The sequence below is a fragment of the Chanos chanos genome, chromosome 2, assembly GCF_902362185.1.
Source record: "Chanos chanos chromosome 2, fChaCha1.1, whole genome shotgun sequence".
Classification (NCBI taxonomy): Eukaryota; Metazoa; Chordata; class Actinopteri; order Gonorynchiformes; family Chanidae; genus Chanos; species Chanos chanos.
The window spans coordinates 9541704-9553355 of record NC_044496.1 but is presented as its reverse complement, the minus strand read 5'-3'; positions in this window follow the sequence as shown (position 1 = coordinate 9553355).

Genomic DNA, 11652 nt, shown 5'->3' with positions numbered 1-11652 from the left:
GTGTGTGTGTGTGTGTGTGTGTGTGTGCAGACTGAGTGAGAGTGCATGCCATTTTTTGCTTGTCGTGAGATGGTGGCAGGATGTACCAGTGCCTGGCGTGCAGCAGAACAGCACAAAAACAACAGGCAAAGAGGAAGAGGATGAAGCTCTGTGCCAGCTCTGGTCCCCAGCATGACCGACCACTCACATTCACACACACACACACACACACACACACACACACTCATAGTTCAAAAGGTCAGGACAGGAGGGGAGTAACCATCACTCTGAGAGAGAAAACAGGTAAAGAGAGATAATCAGTGGGGAGTACAGAGGAAATCAGAGAACTATTCTGGGAATGTTTTTTCACAATTAAGTAAGTCAGCAGAAAATGTGCTTGAAACACATCAATAAAATTCATGATCAGAGGCGTATTATCTGTTCCAGTGTGCTGCAGGTAAATTTTTATGACTTATTTTTCGTACACGGTATGACAGTCTCGTGTCTGTGAAGGTCAGGGTAGTATCCCTGTTGATTACATTTGAAAGTTTGGGTCTGTATGAGAGAGGGGTCATATGCAGCTCTCTGAAAGAGGTCCCTCTCCTTAACCCCAGACTTCTGAGATTGACATAACAATATTGAATGTGGTGAGGAAGGTAATCTGGACCAAGAATTCAATTGCTTATCCTTCTGTTTCACTTAAATAGAATATAATGAGGAGAAATAGGTGAAATTTAAACCACTGGAAAACATTCTCTATGATAGGAAGAATATAATTTAGCAAACCATAATGACCTCTGCGCCCCCCCCCCCCCTTCCTACCCCAAACTTAATGCCTTACATTAAAAGAATGTTCTTGAACTATCAGGAAGTTCTGGGCTTCTTTTTGAACTGTTTAACCTGGTTGATGAAAGTCTAGGTCTTAGGGCTCCTTCATGAACACAGTCTTGAACAGGTGCCAAACCATCAAGAGCTAACTCTTTCAAAACTGGAAACACATATCAGAACCCGAGGACAGTACCAAAAAAAATGGAACTTTTCATTTGATGAGAGCCTGCTTTGTCAATCAGAAATGGGCAAAGAATACAGATTAATGCGCTGTGGTATTTTCTTGGTCTTGCATTTTAAGAAGGAGACACAGATACTGTAAAGAGAATATGGGGTTAAGCGAGAGTAAAAAAAAGTCTGCCATCAGCACATTTTAATTCAGGCAATTGAAAATGCATGTTAAGCTTTCAAAAACTTGAATTTTTGGCAAGTCAGTTTGTTTTTGTGTATGTTTGTGTCTGTGTGTGTGACAAGGGTTGCTATGATGAAGTGCACTGTTTTGAATATTGTCTCAAAGCAGCGGAGGAAAACCATACTGGGATCGGTGGTAAGCCTGAGATCATTAACTGCGTAGAACAGGACATAGGGGCTGTCTGTGTAGTGCCTGTGGAATACATCAGAATCATTTCAGTAAAGTGTGACACTGAGGAACAGGATGCCAATCATTTAACAATCAAACAACAACACAACACATCCTCATTACAGGAAAACCGATGAGCTGAGAAACATCATTTAGCAACAATGCATTTCTCATTTTCTTAGTTTCCCCAGAGCAAGGGCATATGTGACCCTTTTTTGATTAAAGACACTCTTTTAGTCCGTGAACAAAACAAAAAGGCGAGGAAGGCCTTGCATGCGAATAGCGGGAACCCACTCACTATAATTAAACTGCTATTTGCTGTCCACATCCGTTTCTCTGTAGCCTACTAGAACATGCAACACAGAGGCAAACATGAGGACATGAGAACCAAGGATTTTCCTTCAGGACTTCCCAGTGACCCTGCTCTATCATCGCACAGCAGACAGGGGCCACAATCTCAATAACTACTCGCATCATGTACATCAGTATTCCAGTGCGATCCAGAATACTCAAGTATTCAGGTTGTAGGTGCTGTTCATGTGACTGCCTTATTTCACTTTAAAAGCTTGAATATGATGCACGTATGTGTAAATTCACAATGAACCACTTGATTTTAAGAAGCCAGATAGTTCATTTTTGGGTGCTATGAAAAAACAAATTTCTGAAAAAAACAAAACAAAGCATAAACTGGTACAAAATAGTTTCTTTATTTCCATGTTTTCCTACTCTTAAAATTCCAGGAAAGCAGGCGGTGCTTGACGGTACATCACAAGTCTTAAAAGGATATATTTAACTAACCATGTACCCAGGAATAAAAATACTCATTTTAAAAGAAAATGACCTTTTCCAGAAAACATCCTTAAGAATCAGCATTCTGAAAAAGACGTGCTCATTTTCAGGTGCGGCCAGTTAGATGCATTGAAATAGCCAGGACCAATCCCATTGCCAGGAATGATGACTTGCTATAAGCACTAGAGAGGCAAGGGTCTTGCTTCAATGAACTTTCCCAAATGCCAAGTGTTACATACAGGACTCTGTGTTAGCAAAGAGGGAATGAAAGGCTTGTGGAGATTTGGTAGCTTGCATTCAGAAGGTCAAAGGGCAATCATTTTGTTTTTGTTTGTCAAACAGGATGTGATGAGGCCATCAGATTTGAAGTTCATTAGAAGTGTTTTACAGTATGGGACCAAACCGGATATGATATTTATTGCTTATGTCTAATGTATTTAATCACTTGATTGTTCCTTGGCCATTATTGTACCCTGCTGAGTATCAATCAGACTCAGTGCTCTCACAAGATGGTTACCCATATGCTAACACAACCACCACCATGATTAGCTGTTCAGAACAGGCCATTCGGGCTGCAGGCTTTCTTTAGCTCTTTCCAAACATGAACCGATCCACATAAAGAAAGGAAAAGAGTAAAAGACAGTTTCCTGCACCATGTTGTTTTGTTCCACCATTCAAAAGGCCTGGTTTTGTGTTTATTGGACCAAGTTGAGTATTATGACACTTAGACCATGGTTACATGTGGTTTCCAAGCGGCAGTGCTACCATATCAGCTATGTGAAGTTCACACCATAAACTTTTTGTTTAGGCTGGCTCAATAAGTTGATTCAGTCATGAGGTAATTTTTGAGACAGTGAAATGTGTTTTCCCTCTCAGTGAACCTCAGCTTCTTGCAACCACTGTTTTTCTTTCCTGATGCAATTTTTTCCTTGTTTGGTATATGCTGTTATGATTTCTGACACCACTGCTCTTAATATTATTTCATTTGACTGTTTCTGACAGACCTGCAAACTAGGACAGTAGCTGTCTGATATCTCCAGATCAGAATCTCTTAGAGCGCTCTAAATTATTACTTGGTGTTACATACTGACACCAAGTAATAATTTTGGGACATTCCTATAAAAGCAACATAACGGTAATTAATATTGAATTTAATGTCAAACACACATGTTTATGCAGTTTAGTTGCTTCTAAAGATAAGTAATTTTTTTGTTATTTTTTTACATTATTGTGTCTACCCCTGTACATTGTGGATATACGCGTTTGAGAGTATGGAGTTAAAAGAAGAAAATATGTATATATAAATTGTTGTTTAAATTATTAATTGTTCTTTTTTCTACTCAGAATTTAGTTCAGCCTTTCGATACAAAATAGGGCTTACAAAATATGTCTGGTTACGTTTTGATCTCAAAAACAATAGTAATCCCATGTACCAAATGCAGTAGACTGTGTTTGCACTGTGGAGGAACAGCCTGTGTATTGGTACATTGAAGGAATAGTCTTAACGTTGCTAGATGTGTTGTTTCTCCTCCTTTCTGTCTCAGATTTGTTATTTAGGTCCAAAAATCCCAATGCTTTCAGCTTCTCAGAGAGCATGGTTGGCTTTAATCCTTGGCTGTCCTTTAATGCCGTTAACGGCCATATAATTGCTTTGTTTTGCTTTCCCTATTCCTCTTGTTCACAAAAGCAGACATTTCCTCATATCTAGACTGAAGCTATATTTCTACAGAAAATAGCATGAGGTCAAACTGCAGCATTGTTGTGGTTTCCAGTCAGATGAAGTTTGAGCTTTGAATACCCATGGTGTTATGTAAAATAAATTTGTTTCCATCAAAAACAATGAGGAAAATCCTACCAGTAAACCCATTAACCTACTTCTAATCCCAGCCTGTACTGTATCGCAAAACACAAACTGTAATCCTCAACTCGGTGATGTTTAAAATAGGGCCGGCATTCACTACCAATAGTGTGGTGATGCTTTATTTGTCTGAGCAGCATTTTGCAGTGCAGTTGCTCTGTTGTTTTTCTACATGCATCGCTGTGGTTACAGCGGTGTCTTGTCTCTCTGACCCAAACAGACTGTTGTGCAAGAGAAACACCAACAGATCCACATTGCTTAGGGACAAAAGGCTGCGAGAGATCTGAACTGAATATCAGAAGCTCAGTGTAAACTGACTGTCCAGAAGGATTTGACCTGCCTATCCAATATTATCGTAAACAATGTGAACAAACATTGTCATAAACATTTTCTTACCTGTACTGTCACAAATATATAGAAAGAATCAGATATTGGGATGGGCTCAATAACAGGGACTAGAGCTCATCGACTGTGGACAGAGACAAAAGGGAAAAAAACACTCTCAACCAACTGATGTCATGGACCAAACATCCAGACACAAAACCTCAAACTGTATCCCCTACTATCTCACTCTAGCCCAGCATCTCAGTGACCTCATTCAACGGTGTTTTTATGGAGAGAGAGAGAGAGAGGGAGAGAGAGAGAGAGGGAGAGAGAAAAAAAATATTTCAACTAGGTCAGGACAGAGGACTTGTTATTGCCAGTGAGTCTCTGCAGGGGAAAACCGATATGCTTGTGGTGAAAGATTCAAATAGTTGTAATTGTTCAAGACAATCCAAATAAGACTATTACTTAAACATCCTTTTAAAAATGTGGTGTCTGGAATCGGTCAGTGTTCAAAAATATGCTCTCAGTATCTCATTATTTTGGAGAATTTGCATTTTGCTTTTTGAAATGTCCAGATGCTTTCTCTTGAGAACACAACAATGCATCTGATCATGTTAACTTAAGAATTTTGCTTTACACTGGATGTTAGGTGATTTTGCTATTCCCTTGTCTCTGTTCTCTGTTTTTGAGATTTTCTCATTCCTCCAACAGCGCACAACAAGCCAAATCCTCTTTTTTTTCATCCTAAACTGGAGTCATATTTTCTAAGCGCACAACAAAAAAAAAGGAATACAAGAGGAATGGAAAGAAGCAGACAACAAAAGAGTAAGAGGAGAACTGGAAGAAAGCAAAAATAACCTGGATCAGTATGACTTTTGCGAGGCACTATTAAACTGACACAACGTCAAAATCATACAATATTTAACCTGTCGATGGCAAATAAAATCATGCATACATAGAAGACAGAGTATTTCGTAGAAAATATGGTATAAATTTGGTCAGACATGACCTTCGGACTGTAAAGCAATTTCCAAGAAAGAATCATAAAATGGACAAAAACGCGCTGGCTGTCAGAGGTCAAGATGTTTGAACATTTATCAGACATGGAGTGCAGAAAAGCTTCACAACAATGTTTGTGCTCACAACGACAAGTGCCAAGAGTTGAAAGTAGTCTGAAAATAGGCAATAGTATTTTTTTAAGTGGTTGTGCAGACGTGAGTGCCTCCATGAACACACATAAAACTCTTATTCTCGCACAGACAGATTCGATTGGAAGTATTTTCAAAAGCCGCTCAGTAACATCCAAAGCAAGTCAGGTTTGTAAAGTCATTTCTGTCTAAGAGAATATAAATAATGTTTAGTATTAGTATCAGTGCACACTGAATGTAATGTGACATCATGCCGTGTAATGGTGTACGTGCCCGCCAGGTCCCTGCTCCATATAACCAAACATTTCTATCTTTTCAAGGCCAGTTTCAGAGCAAAGTTTTTTTTTTTTTCTTTTTCACATTGCCCAGAGGCCTTTTTCTGCGAAAGAGCTAAAACAAACACACGTAGTCCACGGTAGTATGAATGGGGAGATGAATGATTTTAACATTTGAACAAAGACCATACAAAAAAAATGCTAAATAAGCAGTATTGAACTCTTCCTAGGCTTTGTTGTTTTGTAGCAGGGTCATAAGACACTGTGAGGAAAAAGGCTAAAATATTTGTAACACTACATGTATACTATTAAACATTAATGGCTCTTCCATGGAATAGCTATAGTATTTCCAACCACTAAATCCATTCTCTGTGTAATCCAGATGTCTGGCTCCTGTCTGTGTGCTGTGGTGTTCTCAGAAAGACATGCTGACTGTCTAGCCAAATCAAAAACTTGTGAAATTTCACTTTTTGTCTAAGTGTCCTACACGGACCTCCAGTTGAATCACGTTATTGATTCATTCATGTGTAACTTGTAAAACTGCTCTAACGTCACTGCATTAGCTGTGTTACTGTTATAATCGTTTGACCTTGATTTGACCTGTAACTGCAGTTACAAGCACATACTGACAATACAAGCATGTTTGATCATGTAGGTGATCCCACCTCAGTAATATTTTAAGCGTGTATATTCAATTAATGTATGTTTACTGAATATATGTAAAACATTTCAGCTAGGAAAATACATTCTCAGAGCAATTTATGAACCACTGCTCATGCATCACAAACAGCATATCAAGGGAAAAAGGTGATGAACAATTGTCAGTTTACTACTTTGTAGACTGCTAATTTAAAAGAACAGAAGAGTCAGTGCTGAATCAGATTTCATATTCAGGGCCTGCCAGGAAAGGCAATGACTTTTCAGGAACTGGAAATTTCCTAAGAAGCAAATGTAGTTATCATCATATAAATACTGAAAGTTCAAGAACCAGCATTAAAGCAAGTCCAGGAGGAGGCTGTAGATAAAATCACTGCACTCTTTCCATAGAATCACTCGTCATCAGAGCTGAGAAAGAAGTGTGTAAACTCCATATCCTGTTGAAACGAAATGCAAACAAGCCTCATATCAGCATGTTTGCAGAGACTGTTTAAAGTCTCTAAAAAAAAAAAAGTTTTCTGACCTACTTCTTAGTGCATAAATTCAATGATCTTTGATATCAGTTGAGTAGGCACACCTTCACTCACAATGTGGTACAATTTGTTCAAAATTCACCGGCTTATTAATTTCATCTCTGGACTCGACAAAAGGAAGTTTCATATCACCCCCTGTGTCAATGGTATCAACTTTGTTTGGACTGTGCATGTGGTATCTTTATCTCTGCCTTAGGGCTATCTGGATTGGTTAAAAATTAGCCAGTGGTCCAGGCTGATCAGAGATGCCAGCATGTCCCTCACGATGGCTCCTAGGAAATGGGTAGCGTGTTGTGTACAGGTCAATATTTGTATACGTTTTATCATCCTGCACTTATAAAGCGGCAAAGACACCGGAGGAATAACATGAAAGGGTTTTCTTTTAAAATAAAACATTTCTACTTAATGCCATTACATGTAACATACTGACATGTGTGATGCTGTAATGAGAATGATACAGGCAACAGTATTACTGAAGAGCTCACCATAATTGTTTTTTGTGTTCCTAATGACTTTCCTTAAAAATGTCTTTTCAACCAGCTACTCAGTGTATCTGAACACAGGGCAAATACAGTGTAATGTAAAGCTATGACTAAATGATGCTGTCAGTGCACTAATCTGAGGTGTACTGTATAAAACATTCCAAGGCGTTCCATTAAAAGATCTTGGTGAAGCATTTTTCAGGACCATGGACAGCAGAGGACTTATTTGCTAAAGGATGCGGGTGAGAGTATCACAGTGGGGGGCAAATAAGTCTTCAAGATTCAAACCTCAATCACTCTTTACTTAGCCTATGCACTTAAGCCTAGGAGAGGAGAATCATCTGAGAAATCGTATTGTAACATGGTACGAACAACCTTGCATTTGTGCATAATGAACAACACAAACTATGTTCCTGAACTTCATAATCTATTGCTTCTTAATAAATAAATAAATAAATAAATAAGAACAGAAGACAAAAGAAAACAAAAGAAATTGTTTCAAAAATCTTGGGTTGGAATAATACTTGGCAGTGTTTAAAATGAGCTGCACTCATTTCATCTCAGTGAAATTCTAGGAGGATTTTTATTAGAACGAATCTGTAATAAGAGCCTACTTTATGTGCGTCTATAGTGGTTTTCTTTTTAATTTTGTGGGTAAGACACGGAGGTCTGTTTTTGAGAGGGTTTTGAGGGCCTTTGTGTGGGGAAGCTTGTGCGTGTGAAAGTGGCAGACAGGAAAGTGTGAAGAGGCTGCGATTGGGGTGGAATATTACCCCACACCCAGACTCACACCCCTTCTTGCCAGAGTTTGAGCCGAGTCAGAACCAACTGGTCCCAGATTCATCACAAGCTCTCAACCCCGCTGTCTCTTCAGGACCTGCCAGAGTTTTAGTTTATGTAGAGAAAAACGATAACTTATTTAAAAAAAAAAAAGAAAGAAATTTCAGAAGATATTTCTGTGTCCTTTCAAACAAACCTTTCAAATCTGGCGTTCACCTCCAGTGCACAGAAGTAGCAACTGCAACATCTCAGCCACAGTCAGAGAAGCAAAAACGTAACAAAAAAAAAAAAAAGAAAGAAAAAAAAAAAGTTCTAATCCCAGAAGTACTGCCTTGTGTGCTCTTTCTTTTTTGTCTCACAGGTGGGCATAAAACAGACTCATCATTCATATTTTATCCTAATAAAATTCGACAGATGTCAAATTCATACAGAGTGTCTACTGTCACAATCATGTCTGTTTTCACATTTGATTTATGTTGAGTAGAAGAGCTTGGCGTAGAAGATAATGAAACCATGTTAAGTCACAAAGCTCATTTGACTTTCAAGTACATGGTCATTATCACTGCTGTATCTCTCTGCTGTCACCAGCACCTGCTCAGGGCGGCATTCAGAGAACATGAAAAAGTGGTTCATTCTGGATGAACATCTGCGAGTGCATATAGGGTAACATGAATACAGGCACTTCAGTATCTTTATTGTACTTAATTTAATGTTAACAAATTTTAATGATCCTCACAGTTGACTGTAAAAGGTATGCATGCCCTGTGTTTATTGGACATTTTCCTGACCAGGGTTTTGTTGAACTTGGAGAGCTATCAAGTACTGCGTATTCTTCATTAGGAGACCACAACATCAAAGATTGGAGAAAATGTAAGCAAAAAATAAAGATTTAAAGACTTTTTCCCTAGACATTAATAAGATGAAAATGAATTATTTTGACTGTTTCGTTGTGTGATCTCGTCTTTTTAATCTAATCATGCTAATAAGTGCTAAATCATCTTTATGAGGCGGTGAAAGCTTTCAAGTCTAGAGAATATTTAAGGGAAAAGAATAAAGACACCCCCCACCTCCCCCCAAAAAATGTCTGTATGATGAGGAAGAACTAAAATGAAGTAGTTTTTTAACTAGGACTAGAAACTAGTTTACTTTTTCTTAATAGTTATAACAAAAAATGTTCGCTTGATGTATGTTTTCACCGTACGTGAGGTGAACCAGAATACGGTGTGTTCTCTGCCTGCCTGTCTCAGTCATGTTCTTCTCTCCTCACTTTTCACACACTTCCCTTTCACAGGGAACAGCTGAGGCATCGCCGCTGTATCGCTGAATAGTCGACCTGCTTCAGCTCCTGGAATGTCACAACGATTGTCCTATCCGAGAAACGCATGTGTTAAAACAAACTTGTCTTTGCGTAACAGGTTATGCAAGATAGTGTCTGTAATGATCAGCGCTCCTGCTACTACACAAAGAGCTGCTTTGTCAAAGAATACAAATGCAGAGTAGTGGAATATGATACTGGCAGCTACTGTGCGCTAACTTTGTGCCAGAGTCATGTTAAAGATTGAGACAAAGAGATCAACACAGAGAAATCAACAAATACCACAGCTTCGTGGGGGGGGGGGGGGGGGGGGGGGGGGGGGGTATTAACAGTGTTTGACTATTAGTCCTCCTGCGTATCTAGCAGCTGATACTACTTAAAGATATTGTTTGTTTTGTGGGGAAATTCATCAAAATATCTGTCTCTCTGCATTTCATATCATCATTGTCGTACATCTTCATGGATTACCTTTGGTGCCACATCAGACAGACGTGATAATCTGTGGTTAGCCAGAGAGTTCTATTTAAGTATTTTACAAAATTTGCTTTTCACACCATCACAACATATTTTTAAGGTCACAGTTCTATGTGTGGCTGATTATATATATATAACAAATTTAATTTAATGTGTAATCACACATTTGTTTGATCCAAGCACTACACAGAAATTTACTATGATTTAGGTTAGGACTGAGGTGAAGCTTATGAATTTTCGAGCGCTGTAATCCTCTGAGGGTTTACATATATATGCATATGCATGCATGCGTGTGTGTGTGTGTGTGTGTGTCTGTGTGTGCGTGTGTGTGTCTGTCTGTCTGTGTTATTGTTTTCATGTTTGTATATTTTGTTGTGAGGCTAACTGACAACATCCCAGCATCCAGCAGCAGATGGTGAGGACTGGTGATCTAATCTGGATGACTAATGTTTTCTCTCTACCTTATGGTGTGGCTATATTCAGCCCAGTTTATCTTAGTGAGCTTTTAAACGTTTCACACTGTGGGGCTTTTGGAAAGGGAGCAGGCCTGTGCCTGTTTAGATGAGTTCAGTCTTTTGTGCCCACGTGGCAGGTGACAGATCCATCGCTCAGTGGGGCATCAGTAGTCAGTTCAGTTCACACAGCAGAGTGAGAAACAGGCACACAATGTCAGTGTGAAACCGGGCTCTCTACACTTTCTGTTTAGATTTGAGGTTTTAGAATCTGAGACACTGGGATCATGTCTTACTAGACTGACTTCACCGGTGCAAGATAAAGATCAGTCTGTTTCTCTAATCCAAATTGATTTTTTTTTTTTTTTTTTTTTTTTAATGAGCAGCATCAGCACAAGAAACCTGCTCCTGGACAAAATCTTATGTCTTTTATTTACACCAGCCACAAACTGTCAGCATCAATCATCTTCATACAGTAAACAAGAACACTGTGTCATTGCCTCTGAACAACTTTCAGATGAAAATATGGCACCACAGATAAAAGAGAATGCCAGCGGGTGTCAGAAAAGAACTTTATACCGAAAGACGGCTCTCAGCACCTGACAGACGCTTGAAAGGCTTCTTTTTTTTTTTTTCGGCGAGAGGGAGCCTGTAGGTAACATCCTGGATCTTTGTCTGTACTTCTGTTGACCACAAAAACCTCAGAGCACTCCTGTCCTCAAATAACATCTCCAACTCTCCAAGTCTTATATAAACAGCCTAAGGCACCAACGGGAGTCACATTAACATTTGGATTCTCGAAGTGTTTGTTAAGAATGAAGACAGACGGTAAGTGCACGTTCATGCCTGTAAAATCTCTGAGACTGGGGTGACAGGCCCATGGAAGGGAGGAGCTACTGTTGAGAATCTCATTTTTTTTTTTCTTTTTAATTCCAAACACATTGATAATGTTGCTTTGATAATTGAAAACTGTCATCTTTCATCACCTCAGAAGATCAAAGGATTTAGCTCTGCTTAGTCCCCACCCCCACCCCCCCCTCTTTCTCTCTCTCTCTCTCTCTCTCTCTCTCTCTCTTTCTCCCTCTCTTTTTCTCTCATTGTCTTGCTGGCTGATTCAGTCCAAATTCAGAGCTGGGAAAGTCACACAAAGATAAGAAACAGTAGATCCAGAATAA